Source organism: Aptenodytes patagonicus, chromosome 6, assembly GCF_965638725.1.
Source record: "Aptenodytes patagonicus chromosome 6, bAptPat1.pri.cur, whole genome shotgun sequence".
Taxonomy (NCBI): Eukaryota; Metazoa; Chordata; class Aves; order Sphenisciformes; family Spheniscidae; genus Aptenodytes; species Aptenodytes patagonicus.
The window spans coordinates 55114767-55131326 of NC_134954.1; the positions used below are offsets into that span (position 1 = coordinate 55114767).

Sequence of the window (16560 nt, forward strand, 5' to 3'; positions counted from 1 at the left end):
TTGTGGGGGAAAAAAAGGGGGGGGGGGGGGGAAGATGAGGGGGAGGAAACAAGGAGGCAGCATATTACGTGCTAGCTCCACCTACTGGCAAGGAAATGAGCTCAGCTGGATTTTTAACACCCTATCGAAACAACTGTATTTTAGTTTTAAATATCATATTAGCCCTCGATTATACAGCTTTAAAATAAAGTAAGTAGGTTAGGACTAATGAATGCTTAAATATTTTTAAAGATTGGGTTGAGATTTAAACTGCACAACGGTTTTTTTTAATTAATGAAGTATTTGGGTACGTCTGTATACAAATAATGGCAGAAAACTCAAAGTTCTGCCAGATATCTTTGTATATATGCAAATATATACAAATACTAATGCACGTTATGTTTAAAAATAGTCATTCTTTATTCAGAACCCACCACTACAAAATAGTAGAAAATAAGAGTACCTGCTTTTTTTCCCTTTAATTATTGATTCTGCAAAATATAAATTATATTTATATCTTTATTGAAAGCCAGAGGGAAAAAAAAAGTTATGTAAGACAAAAGAAATGGACGCTTGGATTTAGCCAGGACTGTGACTTTACGGCTCAATAGTTTTTATGGTGATCCGTTTTACTTATTTCATCCAAGGCTCTCTTCTGTATTTTATAGCATCTTGAAACTGCTCTTTGGTACTCTGGATACCATTAGTTATAAAAGACTAGTATGCAAGTCGACTGCCTCACCCCAGTTCTCTCTAACCACAGTCCCCACGATAGCAATGCTGGATTTACTGTTACTAAAGGATGCCTTATACTGGAATGCTGTATAGCTGAGTGTGTCTACTTTCATCTATTTCCTTAAAATTTTTGTATCATTTACGCCTGCTCTGTCACATCAAACAGCTACGAGCCACCTGTGTGCAGGGCTGGCTCAATAATTCTCAGCTGTGGAGGAAAATTTCATCGCACCAAAACATGGGGTTTGGGGGAGGAAAAAGTGCAAGAGTTAACTAGGAATGGATCTAGATGAAAACCATAGAATTTTTAATTAGGATCCATGATCTAACTCATCGCAAAAATCACTAACGTCCACACAGGGAAGTTGCTGGATAGACTCTCCCTTTCAGTAGCAACTCATATTTGGATCAGCTTAAACCGTTCACCACGGTTATCACAAACCCTTGGAGTGTCAGTTCTTCAGGAGAAAGATCAATTTCTATGCTTGTTCAATCCCTACAATGGGATCCTGGACCATGACAGCAATCCAAAGTACTAAAATAGTTCAAGTAATTATAATAATAAGTCAAAATACCTATTGTGTGAGCATGGACTGAGTGTTCTAGAAATCCTACTGTCACAAAAAAATACACTCTCATTTGACCTTGTTTTAAGGAAATTTTGCTCTAAAATACTATTTTATGTAAAAAAATAATATTTATACCTTGGAAAAGGATTTAACTGAAAAGTACAGACAATTTTTACTAACTTTCACAGCGGCGCGCAAACGGGGAGGGGGCGGGCGCTGTCCCTGGTGCTGAAGCGCATCTGGGCGTTCCACGAAGACCTTGCCCTTCAAAATGCCCGCAGTCCGAAGCGCAGGTAACATTCAGTACTTCTGCATATCCTTCGACAGCTTTGTATAAATATGGAAGTGCACCATGAATGAATATAGGCCTACTATAGGCCTGAATTGGTGAAGCTGATATTCTAAAGCCTACTTTAATTAAGTCCCTTATTGAATGTACTTTTCACAAAACAATCATTTCACTGGAATATGTAAGTTCGAGTATTAATTTAACCTCCTTCATAAACCAAACAAGAATTTCTATGCTATCTAAGAAGCCCAAGATCATGTGAATCAATAAAATCTGAAATATTAAAAGTGAGATAAAAGTATTTCAAGAGATTTGGAGGTTGTATGAATCTTTATTACTTAATAATACTAATATACAATTCTTAGCTGTAGGGTAACCATTTAGTTCAAGGAGTACTGGGAAGAAACATGCATTTCAGCTCCATTATAAACATTATTTTCTCTCTCCCAAACTCAGAGAAACTTTTATTCTTTTTTTTTTTTTATTCTGTAATCTTAATCCTTCTACAGTCTATCACTCTCTTACTTCTTTAATCTGTAGGTATATGACAATTACATCTTAATGGTAAAGCTCATTGGCAAAGCTAGCTTTGCTTTTCTGTATCCTCTGTGAAGAGTACAATAAAAATGAGATATGATAATATCTCACATATACCACAATAAAATGCCACAATAAATCAAAGACAATAAAAAATTAACTGCTGAAATTCACAAGAATTTTCTAAGTTTACCTTTTCTTATAAATACTGCATTTGTCAATGGCACAAACTTACCCAGTTACAAGTTTGTGAGAAAATAAAGAGTTTTTCTATGAAAGATTCAGAAGAGCACTGTGAGAATCAACAAATTCTACTAAATCTCTCAGAGCTGATTCTAACTTTGCTAAAGCTCTCCAACAACACCTACAAACATGGTTTATTCATGGTTTTATTAATCACATTAACAGTAATTATATAGGAATGACAACAAATATCCATTGAACAAATCTCATTTTCTGATTTTTTTTTTTTTTTATTTAAGTGTCTTAAAACTAGGATAGCTAGAAGAATCTTTCTGCTTATTCAACCATGCTGATAGAGCTCATTTCTTCCAGAAATTTCTCTTTGCCTCTCAGAGCATGGCTAACAGTCATCTGCATAAAAAATAACCATTCTATTAAATCATGCAAAAACATTTACCCAGAAGAGATGGAGCAAAAGGTCAAACTCCAGTTTCCACAGCGCATGGGATGTTAAGCCTAAGGAGCAATGCCAGTAGCTATTCTGGCCAACAGACACTTATCTACGCCTGTCCTTTACATGCCTCAAAGAAATAGCTATTTCACATATTTAGAACCATTACTTTTCCTTTTTGTCTTTTTTATCCATAAATCTCTTAACTCTCAAACTCTAGACCTGAATCTGTAAATTGCTAAGGCAAAAGACAGGTCTGCAGAGTGAACAGGCTCATGGTTCCTTGATGTGTCATCTTATTAAAAGACATAAATTAAAAGCTATCAGCTTTTGTTATTAGTTCTGATGAAATCATAAAGCCTCATTCTTGCCTTCAAAGTCTGAAAGTCACCTTTGCAAATTACTCATTGAAGTGAAACTGAACTTTAAGATGATTCTAAATACGAAGCATATTTTTTCCCTGTTCCAGAGTTACTTTAATAGAAATTACCCTGGTGACTACTAAACATCAGCAATCTTTTAATTTTGTTACATTTCTTTCATATCTAAAATCTTTGCATCTGAGGTGTATTAGTGCAGACTGCCAGATTTTTCCCTCCACCTAAGAAGAAAGATAGCTTTGGAATTTAAAAGATTTCTGAACATTTTTCTATGTAATGAAAACTATTTGGTCTTGATAATTACTTTAGAAGAAGGGAGTATTTTAAATCACATTCATAATATTTTCAAAATGTAAAGCCAGTCATTTCTTGCCTGCCTGGGGCTAACACTGAAGTCACTTTTGATGACCAACGGTGAAGACAGATTTGAAAAGGAATGTGTACAACAGTTTTTGAAAGTACATATCACTTCCATCTTTGCTCTCTGAGACATTAGTATGCCTATAGTCAGAACCATTAAGGCATTAACTTGTGCTTGCTTCACGATTCAATGCACCAAACAGTTTACATGTTCTGTATCTTTATCATTCTCGGCCAAAAGCAGGTCAAGGTAAAGTTATGTTTCTTTAACATATTAGAGTCAATTGTTTGAAATTTTGTATCGTCTCTCCCAGTGTAGTATATTTTCATGGTTTAATTATAAAGGTACTATTTTCAGTGCGGATAGCTGCTAGGCATACTGTGAGATGCAGAGAAACTTTCTAATGCAAAATCAACTTGGCAAGCATATGTTATTAAACAGAGCAATTCTTCTAGGCATTCCAGCTTTAAAAGACTAGCAAATAAATAAATCATAACTTGAGGTTTGCTTAACAAAACCTCCCCTTTCTCCAAGTGATGATTACCTTTCATCTGACCAATTAAACCACATGACTCAGTAGCAATAAATGGAATGAAAACGTATGAATGCAATCTCTGTGTTTATAGGTGTCTTGGGAGAACATCATTAGATTTTGTTACCAGCTCTGAGAGCACTACTGCACTTGTTGCTGAGGTATCATTTAATTCATGTGTCCACCTCTTAAAATCTGTCTATCTGAAATTGTATTTGTTCACTCTGAAACTGCTTGCTTGCATTTCATCTTTGTTTATTTGTCTTGTCATATATATATAGTAGATTCTTTTGGACATGGTCTCTGTCCTGTGAATATATAGTGCCTAAAATAATAGCTTCCTAGGCCTGGCTGGTCTCTTTGGACATTACAGGGATGTTGTGGTTTAACCTCAGTTGGCAACTGAGTACCACACAGCCTGCACTATGGTCTGTTAAAATATTTTAGCAGTCAAAGGCTTAAGTTACTATGAAGTCCTTACACTTTTAAGTGATCCTATACAAACAGAATATTATGTTATTACTGATGATACAGCAAAGACATGGAGTTGAGGTGTATCCTCAGGCTCCTCTCTACCCCAGGAAGTTCTGCAGTTCTGTTCTATAGCATTTGACTGCTTGCCACATTTTGTGTTTTCTTTCCCAGTTTTGAAATTCCACTTGTGCAATCTACAAGTTTTTGAATAAAAAGAAGCTGTAGAAACTCCTTTGCAAGCCTACCACTGATCTTCCTTTAAATGTTAGTCCACATTCTTCCACTGCAGTTGGGTGTATTGCCTTCCCTAGGTTTTGCTTACCACCCTAAGTGGGGGTCAAATAAAAAGAGATTCTCAAGTAAAAGTGCAGATTATTAGCTGGAAAGCCACTATGGCAGGTCTGTGGCTTGTAAATATGATTTAGCAACTCTGGTACAAAATTTATTAGAAGCAGGTTTTTTTATTCTGCACTCTAGAGACAAAAAGGAGAAAAAGGGAAAGAAACCAAAGGTGGAAAAATACACTTATATCAGCCAGTCTTGAATTAAAGTCAGATCCATCACACTTAGCTAAATACTGCAATTGAGGTCACTTTCAAAGGCTGATACAGATAAGTGGTCAAAGGAATAGACATGAAAGCATGTCTTATATTTTGGTGCTTTTAAGTATGTGTTAAGTTGACAAATTACGAGTAGTGTAATGTATAGTGTTCACAAAAGTGCCTGAGAACTACTGAAAGGAATTATTGTCCAAAAATAACGGTATTAATCAAACAAAATATTTGATGTTAAAACAAGCTGATGACTGCATTGCTGAGAAGTTACATGTGAGCTCTGTACAGGGCTTGCCCTTATATGAGGCCTCATACAGGATCTGTATTCATTCATGTTTAACATTTCAAAATTATTTTTCTCTTTGCAACTAAGATACTTCAACATTTCTGTTTCAGCTGTTTAGTTAAAAGTGACTGAATAGCTTTGCATTTATTCACTCATTACTGAGAGCATAACTGCACCTGGGGCAGGATTCCCAGACAAACAGATTGTTTAGAAATGTCAGGGCTTTTCAAGTTATATTTTTAAATGTAATTTCTGAAATGAACTTTCAGTGTTGATTCATTAAAAGTTGTACTAATAATTTCAATTGAAACAAGTGCCAGGCTGGCATTGTTATAAATTACTTTTGTCAAAGCAGTCTATTTGTTGTTGTCTTTTAAGTGACCACTTCTGATTTTCAGATCTGGCAGTTGACCGTTCAGTGGGATCTAGCGAGGCAGAGGGAAGGAGGGAGAGAGATTTTGTATACACAGTATGTATACATTTGATATACATAGTATGTATTGCATATATACATTTTATATAGATTTGTGGTGAAAGATCTTTTTTTAAAATGAAATTTTCATGTTTAAAAATTCAGAGGTGTGTGTGTAGGTTTGTTCCATAAAGATGGTTTGATGTATTTATAGTATAAATGTATATTTATGCATATTGCATAGTTATTTGTTTCTGCCCTGTTGTTCCACTCATTGATAGATTAAAAAAGTGCTAAGGAATTCTTAAGAATATGACGTTAATCTAACCATCTTTTAGAACATCAGCACACAAAAATTAGTTACTCTAAGAATATGCTGTTATAAAACTTACCAGAGAATTAAATCTCTGAACCAGCTCAGGTTCAAAACTGCTTTTTATACACCCTTTTCTGTTGGAATTACACTGCTGGTATTAAAGACTATGTTTCCTATTTTTTTGATGAGGTTGAAATAGTTTGTTACATAGATTAGAATTCCTTTTTTTTCCAGGAGAAACAGACTCCACATGTATCACCCACCCTTAACTAGGGTATTACTAGATGATGATTGCATTTGGACTGTGACATAAAGACTTTCTAAAGAAAACTGCCAAAGACCACTAAGAAAAATTTTTAAGATTAAAAATAATAAATAAAAGAAATGCAGCATTTAAACAAATGAAAGTCCTATCCAAGGACTGGTTTGACTTTCAAAACACAATACAGTTGCAAAACAATGTTCCTAAGCAGTTTAAAATCAAGACACCAGCTTCTGTTCATTCATGGGTTTGCTAAATTAACATAATCCTATGAAAGCAAAACCAATGCTTTAGAGACAATGAACATTTTTATTAAAAATACGTTCCTTCTTAACTTCTGAAACTTTGAAAATGTAAATATTGAAATCAAAGGGAGAACAAATCTTTTTTTTTCTTATAAAACTTTGTGTAAGTTCACACCCTCAAAGTCTCTTTGAAATGAAAGGGGGGGATTTGCTTGAATAGTGTGATCAAGAGTGTCCCCGTGTGCCCCAGTTTTACAAAAACAAACAAGGAAAGTAATGCAGCTGCATTTGCAAGCCGGTGGAACATCTCTTTCACTTAATATACAGAGATTATTCTGTACATATAGAATACATACATCCCCTGAAAATGTATTTCTGTTTGCTGTTATTAGCCAAATTCAGGAATTTGGTATTTGTATCTGTCAAGCACGCAGCAAGCTTAACTGAAATCAACGGGACTACTCACAAATTGACACAAATGCTTAAGGATTGTGGTTTAAGTATGCTAATTTAAATAGGGATATCTGTATGATATTAGAGATAAGGGACATCAGTTGTAGGCAGTTGTCACCACTACTGCTGCTTTGTGTAGTTGTGATTCAGTAGCAGCCGTCAGGCTGGATACGTGCTGGCTGCCCTGGAGTCCTCGCTTCCAAAACAAAATATGTGACCAGTGGGACAGAGAATGGGGCTGTCTCTAGTCCCTGCTGAAGAGGTACTTAAAGAAAATACGGGAGCTACCAGATAGCAAAATATTCATTGTCTCTTATACTCTTTTTTCTTGTTTTGTGGAATAACGTTTGTTCATTAAATCCCACATGACTGAACAAAGCTGGTAGCTTGATTTTAAATTAGTTGGGAACTGTAGTCGTCTCTATCCCAAGGCTATGAGTCAATATATTGCACGCACTTGCTGACATTGCTCAGCATTTCTACATCTTGCTTTCCACAGACACAATACTCCTCAAACTGACATGCAGGACAAAATACTATGTTGCCTGAAGCACATTATTCACTCAATACTGTTGCCCGTGGACCAGGCGATGTTGGAACCGCTGCTCTAACAATTCTTCCCAGGATGGCCAGAGGAATCCTAGGTAACCAGATGTAAATCTGCACATGCCCAGGAATCCTGTCTAAGGGAAAGACTTTGAGCTATGTTTTTTACATAAGCATAGTATATTTTATGCACATAAAAGAAATTAACGTGGTGCCAAAAATGCATGGTAGTATTCAATGAGTAAGACAGTATCGAGATAATCAGCAAGTTCAGCATACACCAGTTAGGGGTGCAGTCAGTGTCTATGCTCTCTTATTTACACATTCCTCTCTTCCCATGGAATTTTAAAGGAAACAGCACATTTAAAGCTAAATGCTCTGCTGAATGTATATAGACAACTGTTTTTCAGTTTAATTCTTTTAAGAAAAAGTTTTTAAAAGGGTTATTCAATAATCACTGTGGTTTTGTTGGTCTGTTCTGCTTCTCCCCTGGAGGAGCTTACTACACAGGAGCTGTTTGAAGTGTAGGTCAGAATAAACTGGGATAAAGATGCCTCATAAACTGATGCTTTGTACGTATTCATTATCTTTACCAGTAGGTGGAGCTGCCACGTTAGGTGCTGCATTTTTTTCACTTCTCCCCCTCCATTCCCCCACCCTTCACCCCCCCCTCTCCTAATAAGCTGTTTTCTGATATATGTTGGGTACCATAGAGTGAGACTGAGAACAGGAAGCGGAGGCAGAATCAGAGAGGATTCTGGAAAGGTCTCTGTGTTTTCTTTTCCACTGAGAATACAGAAATTATAATTAATTTGTAAAGCTTTGTGAATGGAAATCTGGACTATTTCAGGAGGAGACATATATTATCATATTATTTTTGGATGCTGGGCTTTGCAGTGATTTGTCATTCTCTTTCAATCAGGTAAGCTGGCAAAACATTTAATTGTACCCATAATAAATCTTAGCAATATGATCTTTTCCACATTTCAGAATCGGATTGTACCCTCTGGTTTGCTGTTAAGGTAGAGTCAAAGATGGAATGGGGAATTCAAAGCCATTTTGTACTGACTGATTGTGATGATGGTGTGATTTTTTCATTTTAACCTCGTTAAATCTGATATCTGGCCTCTTACTCTTAATGTGATGTTGCGATGCAGTAGTCTTACTTGCAAAATCAGATCATTTTATAATCAAGGTATACTAAATTAATTCCTAGCATTTTATAGAAGTGACCTTGTTTCCTAAGAAGAAAAATCTGGTGATATTCAGGCTCAGGAAGACCAGGTCTCATAAGATTCTGAGCATCTCAGATTCTGATGATCCAGGAATAAAAACCATGTGGTTTGTTACTGCTATTTTCAATATATATATATGGTATTTAAGAAATTCCCTTATTAGCTAGATTTCATAAAAGATATGTAAGGAAATATTTTCTTTCTGTGCCATTTTTTGCATGGTTGTGTGTCTGTGTGTATGAGAGAATTGGCTCACCAACTGTTAATTAACCAGAGGTCCACACTGACGATACAGTTCACATTTTGTCTGTGACATTACTGTCTAGCTTAACCTATGCTTCTTAATAGGACTGTTTGAAGAAATCAGCACAAGAATTATTATATTTCATATTATTCTCCCTTTATCTATTGTCTCATTCATTGTTATCAGTAGTAATTAAAGCAGTCAGTTATTAAAGGTAAAAAGGAAAATAGCAATTGAAGATCACTTTGATATGTGAATTCTTTTTTCAGTCGTGGTTCTACAGACACACATTCACATTAAAACTATATATGTTATCATAGTATTAATTTGGAAATTATTTCCAAGAGAAAACAGTAGAAATAAAAAAATGGCAAAAAACCATACAACTGATAAGGAGCCCGCTGTTTACAAATCACCATCTCAATCCATATAAGAAAAAGAAAGCAGGACTGGGTCTTAGGTGGTACTCAGAGTAGCAAGTGAGGACTGTACCTGAAGTAGTGATATGAAAGAATGAAGTTTTTAATTTGTATTTTTATGGTGCCAAATCAACGTGCCTGTGGCGTCCTTGTGTAACTTCAAAATAAATAAATAATAATGATGATGATGATGTTTGTTTTAAAAGCATATCATGTTTGTGCTTTCATATTTGATTTGTCAAGAAAACAGTTTCAGAAGAAAACTTTTCAACTCTAACAGTTTAATATTTAATTTTTGCTCTCTTACACATCTCCATTTTGGGAGGAAAGGTTGTTAAAGACGAGAATGTGAGCTGCTGCAGTAATCTGAAGCTTCATAGCACCTGTTAAACAGATATGTTGTTTATTAGGCCTTGATATTTATAGAAATTATGCTTGTGGTGTTAGCTTATGATTTTTCCTCTCTAACGAGCAGAAGTTAAGAGCCCATACCGATTTTCTTAGCTGTGCCAATTAAGCTTGGTATTGTAAAGTTCTGTTTAGATAATACTAGATGCTAACAGAGGTAGAGACTTTCATGTTTTCATTGGCGAACACAAAACAATTCCCCTGTGCCCGCTCAGATTCTGTCAGTGGGAATTTGGTCATTTCCCTTTATTATCAGATAACTTGGAGTGGGGAGGGATCAAGGGAAAGGAGAAAGTATAGAAAGTATGGGTGTTTAATCAGTATGCTGATAACACATTTTGTGTTTTCACCTCTTTTTCTTCATCAGGTAGCATTAGATGAGTTAACTTGCACCTGAGGAAGATTAGGCATGGAGATAAATTTATTTGCCCTCAGGAGACTAAGGACTTTAGAAGCAAAAGGATGGTGGGATGTAAGATGGAACTTTCTGACTGATGGTATCCATTTTCTTCTGCTGCTGACGTTCTCAGCCCTGTGTAATTTGCTATGTGTGTACTATGTATTAATGACATTGCTGGAGTCCCACAGCTTTTGATGGATCAGAGAATAGCAGATACTAAGTTCTTTGTACAAGGCAAGGAAGTTGTGACCTTGTTCTCTAAAGTGCAAATCCTGGCCCTTTTTACCCATATGCTGTTCTTGCCATAAGGTGACAAATGAAAAAATTGCTTGAACTCTGCTTGAGTTAAACCTAAGGGAAAATAAATGCAAGTTTTTGATATTTGGTACTTTATTTGTTAAGATGATCTATTTGTTGAACTCTGAAAATGACTATTGAAAGTAAGTTTCAGGAAGTTACAGTTACTCTGTTCTTTATCAGAAAATTCTAGTTAGAAACTTAACTTTCAAAAGTCTAATTAGCTTATTTGCCACTCAGTGTAACTCTTCTATATTTTTTTACCTTATAGCTGTTAATCAGTAATACATACTGTTGCCATTTGCAGGGAATATTGTTTTTTCACCCTCACTTGAATAAATAAAAGGTTTAAAATATCATAATGAAATTGATGCTCACTAGTTCAGACTGCTTACAGAACAGATATACACACTCTGAGCTGTGGCTTCAGTGAGCCCATCAAATCAAGTGTCAACCACCATCAAATCCATCTATAGGAAACTACATCCTCTTCAGTGGAAAGCTGCTGTTACTCATTACAGCTACCACTCCTGATTAAAAGCTCTGAAGCACATTGCCAATGGCATCTCTCTCCAAGTTTGGTATTGACTGCCCTCTCATAGGACCTTGATATTGGAGCTGGTATCTTACAACCAGTTCATCTGCTTTCATCAAAATTTTCTTTATGGACAACTGGAATCCCTAGCATATTATTGTGATAATGGTATTGCTTGATTTTCCTTGTCTTATGATGAGGCAAAGCAGAGGGACTACGGGTAAGAGCAGCTCAGGCGGGGACTGTATTACTTCAAAATATAAATATAGAGTAGGAGCACCATATGCTCTTGAGTAACCATAATGTGTGCGTACTATCACTGTAATCCTAAACAGGAGTAAGCAAGTTAAATTCTAGGTCACAAAAGTATCTGGTCTCTCATTTGTTCATTACCCATCCCAGAATGATTTCTTTCCATTACAAAAAACCCCCACAAACCAAAAGCACCAGCCAACCCACCCCAAAACTGTAATTTCAAATTGTTGCTAAACTTTAAAGTGGTCACCAGTCTTGGTAAGGTCTTCCTACAAAAAATTACTGTTCACTTACTCTACCAACTAAGATAGATCATGGAATGCGTTTTACAGTAAAAAATGCAACTGAAAAGTTAAAACTTAATGAGTTTAAGCTTTTATGAGGCTCTTTCACATGTAAAAACCTTAAGGAAAAGGTTATTTATGCTCAGATTAATTATTTGTCTAGTCATTCATTCTTTATTGTTATTGATCTCTTCTTACTGAATAGTTTTAGTTAGGCAATTGTAATCATAGAGCTACCATGTGCGTAGGTCCCTTTTTCAACCTGGAATTGTTTTTCCTGCTACTTCTCTGGATTCCTGACTTGATCCATCAACTTGCTGGATGTCATGTATCCTTATCAAATGATCAAGTTTTGAATATGTATATATTGACTGTGTAGTCCATCTGCAGTGAGTCTGGCACATCCCAGATATATCGATTGCATACATGCTGTACTGTTGAGCTACCAGCTCAGCAAAGCTGATGTGTTTCACATGTGTTGAAGATACTACGTATGTATAGAGCAGCTGAACAGCACATACAGCTGACTCCCTATATCTGCACTGCATCAGGCACATCCTCATATTTCTTTGCAGGATTTCCTGAATGAAAGTATGAGGGACACTAGTAAATCTGAAAGGATATGACAGATGCCAGTATGGAAAATGGCTTAGAAGAGTATCAGTACTATACTAGAAGAGTATCTGTGATCCCCTTTACTATTCCCCAGTATAACCACTTAACAGGAAGATCTTTGGATAGAGATACATAGCAGGCAATTTCCATTTATAGATGATTTATGCTTAAATTAGACATTGCTTATTTAATCTTAGGCCCTCCTTTTCGATATGAGAGGGGAGCAATGTTTCTGGTCTTCTGGCATAATTTATTTTAAGAACAATGTGAAGTGAGAAGCTTCCTTTCCTATGTGTGTGTGAAATTTGGGGCTAGCACAAATTGTTGCATGCTCTGTTTAACCATAAAATATTATGTATGATTATATATAGGTTTCTAAGATTTGTATTCAAAATCACTACAGAAATGCAGATGAAGAATTAAAATGAGCAAGGACTAAAAGGAAATTAATTGTTCACAGGAAAGATAATTCCTTTTATATCGGGCAACATAGCACTATGTGGCCTGGCTACCGTATTCATTGAGAAAAAAAATGCCATCATTTCTCATAAATCATGTCCTTTGACTGTCTGGTAGTTCTGGGATAGGAGTAGAGATTTCTTGAGCCCATGTAGCCTGAATTTGGGCCCACATGTCCCAAATTCTTACCTACATTGGTTCGAGTATCCTGAAAAGTCTGCCCTTTGTTATGTGCTATTGTACTATCTTTTAATATTTGGACACACTGAGGAATTGCAAATTTATGTTGGTTAAAAATATACTCTCAGAAAACCAAAGTTCCTGGTCTAGTTTTAAATACGTCCAAATAAGGAGTTTTCAGATGTTAAAATGAATTCACTTTCTTAGCAAACAACTCTCACTGTCTTCTCAAAAGCTAGTCACAAAGTTCAACTGTGTAACTGTACCAACACTTTGATACAAGAATATTTTTGTCCCTCTTTATTCATATTTGAAATAGATGTGTGGTGATCTTGGAAACCTGAAGGTGAATTCGCCTCTGTCCCACCTAAAACCACAGGATTTTTTTTTCTCAGATGCAGTTAACACGATACCAACTAGATTTCCTTGAGCACTGAGATTTCTCTACAGTTACTAGTGAGTTAAGAGCATTTACTTTTGAATGGATATGTGATTGTGCAGTGGTCAAGTCATAAGGATCAAGCTGGTAGACTACAAAATTAGAACATTAAGTCATAGGAATGAAGAAGCCCTATACACTTTATAAAAGTTTACCTAACTTCGCAAAGAGAGAGATTTTTAGCCACAGATAAATTGTTCTTATTTGAACAGATATTTGAGTGTGTTCTCTATTGAAAAGCACTCCTTAGATGAAAAGAATTCCCTAAATCTAAACTGTGTCCAAAAATTCAAGTTTCCTGTGATAACTTTTGTGTTATACAGAGAGAGAGCACTTTTAAATGCTCAGTGAAGGCACATGCCTAACTTGCACTCTTGCACCCTACCAAGGAGCAAAGCAAATTCCATTCATCACAAACAGCTTTGAATCTTTTTTTAAAATTCTGTTTCACTTTATTTTAACTTAAAGCCCAACCATCTGTAAAACTTGTGTATGACAGATGAAAGCAAAATTGCTAGGGTTTACAGTAAGAAAGACAATCTATTTATAATTTTATTTTAGGTCTAAGTGAAATAAACTTGATGACAGAAATAAGTAGTTAATCTCAAAAGGGCCCAAGAGTCCAAGGTCAGATTGAACTGAAAGAATAGAGAGGGCGATCCTAATGTTTACTTTCATTCAGATGACGTCTGAAGAAAAGCCTGTCACTAATATTTAAGGCCAAAATGTTCATATGAAAAAATCTGACCTGAGACAGAAATTCAGACCAAAAGCAATATAAAAAAAAATCAACCTGTGTTAGGAAGGAATTTCTTCCTACCTAGTGAAGCTGTAACTGAGCATTAAAGGAGTCTTCCTGAAAGGTTTTTACTAACACCAGTTTAAGTTACTCGCAATGTATTTCCTACATATCAAGTTGCTTTAGTTCGTGTTATAATATGAAGAATACTAGAATTCTAGTAGCTGCTATAACACTAGCTATCATTCTGTAGTGTATATTACTTAAAGCTAAAGGCCTCTAGTTAGTACAATATTTAGTTAATATACTTAAATTTCAACATTACAAGAGACACCTTTTAAAGAGGTGGTAGAACTTGTACCTCATAGGCTGTGGTCCTTTGGATTTATTACACACATGTAGTGACTAGATCAAAATCTTACTTCCATAATCCATTCGGAAAACATTCCAAACTTAGGGCTTGGTTAAGTTTTATTAGGCACTTCCATGATGCCTGAATGAACACCTTGAAAAAAATCCATGTACGTTTTTCATAGGCTGTGTTAAACCACAGGTATAAAACACTCTATTTTCATGTTGGCTTTCTGTGCATTTTCCTCCTTGTGTAGTAACGATCACATTCAGCTGAGAATTGTGTGTAAGCCTCTCAGCCAGAAGTTCCAATTTTTTCCCTTTCAGTTTCCTAGACAACTGTCAAAGTCTAAATACAATCCATTAATCCTGTGCTATACAAAGTTTATTCTTTCATATTTTGTATTGATTAGTTTCTGGGGCTTAGTAAGACTAGGAAAGTAAGTGTTGCAGCTGCATGGTCCTTAATGATTCAGTTAATTTTCTGAGTTTATTTTGTTATTTCTTTTTAGGTTCATAAGCAATATTTTGTGTTGCAAATGCATTTTCATAAGTTTCCATAGAAAAATTTAGAAAAGAGTATTACTTTACAAACAAAGCTTTCTATTTTTTTTACAAAGCAAAATCAATACAGCAATGTATTTAGATATTGCTAACTGATATTTTATTGTGGCTTCTTTAACACCTCCACAGTGGATACTGGTGTACAGTCCAGTGTTTCACTTGTCAGCACATTTAAATTTTGAGTACAAAAAGGATTGGGAATTAATTGAATCTAGAGTATGGGGAACATGCCACAAATAATTCTGAATCTGGACAAGTAGTTTTGTGGATAATGGTGTTTCTTGTTAATCTAAAATCAGGTTAAGGTTTTTATAATCACTTAACACTTCAAATATCCCTATAGTTGCTCAAGATTTCCATCCGTTGTCTGGCATTTGTCTCTAACATGAGATTTCACTTAGTTGAAGCCATCACTGGTATATCGTCCTATAATGGTCTTTATAAGAGTGTCTAATTTTGAGAAGCCCCATTTCTTTTCTAAATCACATTTCAGATGGAATCAACACATTTTGCCATGGGACAGTGTGACAGTAATATGCAACTATCTTTTCCAGCTCATCATTACATTGAAAGGGACCTCAAGTGCATGAGGATGTAGTTTGAAACTTTTTTTGAAGCAATATCATGTCTCAGAATTTGAAGGATATTCCAACCAGTCTTAAAATAAATGCTGATGCCATATAGGCAGAAGAGTTCAGGAAAGAGTCCCACAGGAAAGAATATATAGTCTTTCCATCAGGAATCACCTCTGACTAGGCCTGAGATTTTACCTACGATTCACTCTCGGAAGCTGAATCAGGATATTCTACACCAAATAAAAACAATTTTGGTCAACATGCTATCAGCTAAAATAATTCTCTGTCATCACTTTCAGCTATGGTAAAACTGTATAATCTGGACCTTCCTATGAAAATTTCTAGTCTTGGGGTGAGAACCAAAGACACTAGATTAAAAAAAAAGTGAAACATTTTTTTCAATGATGTATTGCAAATATCTGCATTACACAGAAAAAATATGCTTAAAACTACATGAGATGAGTTATTAATTGAAATGCTGTCATGAAATTACTCTGACATGGCCTAGGCCTATTATAATTTCAGGACAAAGGGCTCACAATTTTGCCAGCTTCCTTCCTTCAATTTTTGCTGTGACGACAGTTGATACTACTATACTACCATGATGTATAGCGTTAGTAGATACAAAGCTGCATCCCTTATCCATTGGAGATACAGCCAGTACAAGCATACATAGGATATAATAAATAGGAAGATGGAGACTAGGTGATAGGGTTACATGTGAAAAAAGGTTCTCTGTGACTGCCTTGTGCTCTAATTCAAAATACAGATTTATTGAAATTACTTGCACTGCTAGTGTTATTAAAAATTTTCACATTAAGGATTAATTCCTCAACACACATTAAAGATGATTTCCTCAATATTTTGCAAACTGGCAAATATTTTAACAACAGGACAGAAGTTACACCCCCTCTTTTGAAAGTAAGTGTCATATGAATGCTTAGTATTAGCAATTAGTCTTTTATTAGGAAGCTATAGTATCCCTTTCATATTATTT

The 16560-nt window shown here is 35.4% G+C and overlaps 1 protein-coding gene across 1 annotated transcript in view; it reads left to right on the forward strand.

Annotated features, from left to right (window-relative positions):
• The first annotated feature begins 8281 nt into the window (after positions 1–8281).
• Positions 8282–16560, forward strand: part of LOC143162400 (sodium channel protein type 2 subunit alpha-like) — an 80172-nt gene continuing 71893 nt past the window's right edge. Inside the window, exon 1 of the mRNA XM_076342739.1 lies at positions 8282–8486. The gene's annotated coding sequence lies outside the window, so the exon portion shown is untranslated. The remainder of the gene's footprint in view (positions 8487–16560) is intronic.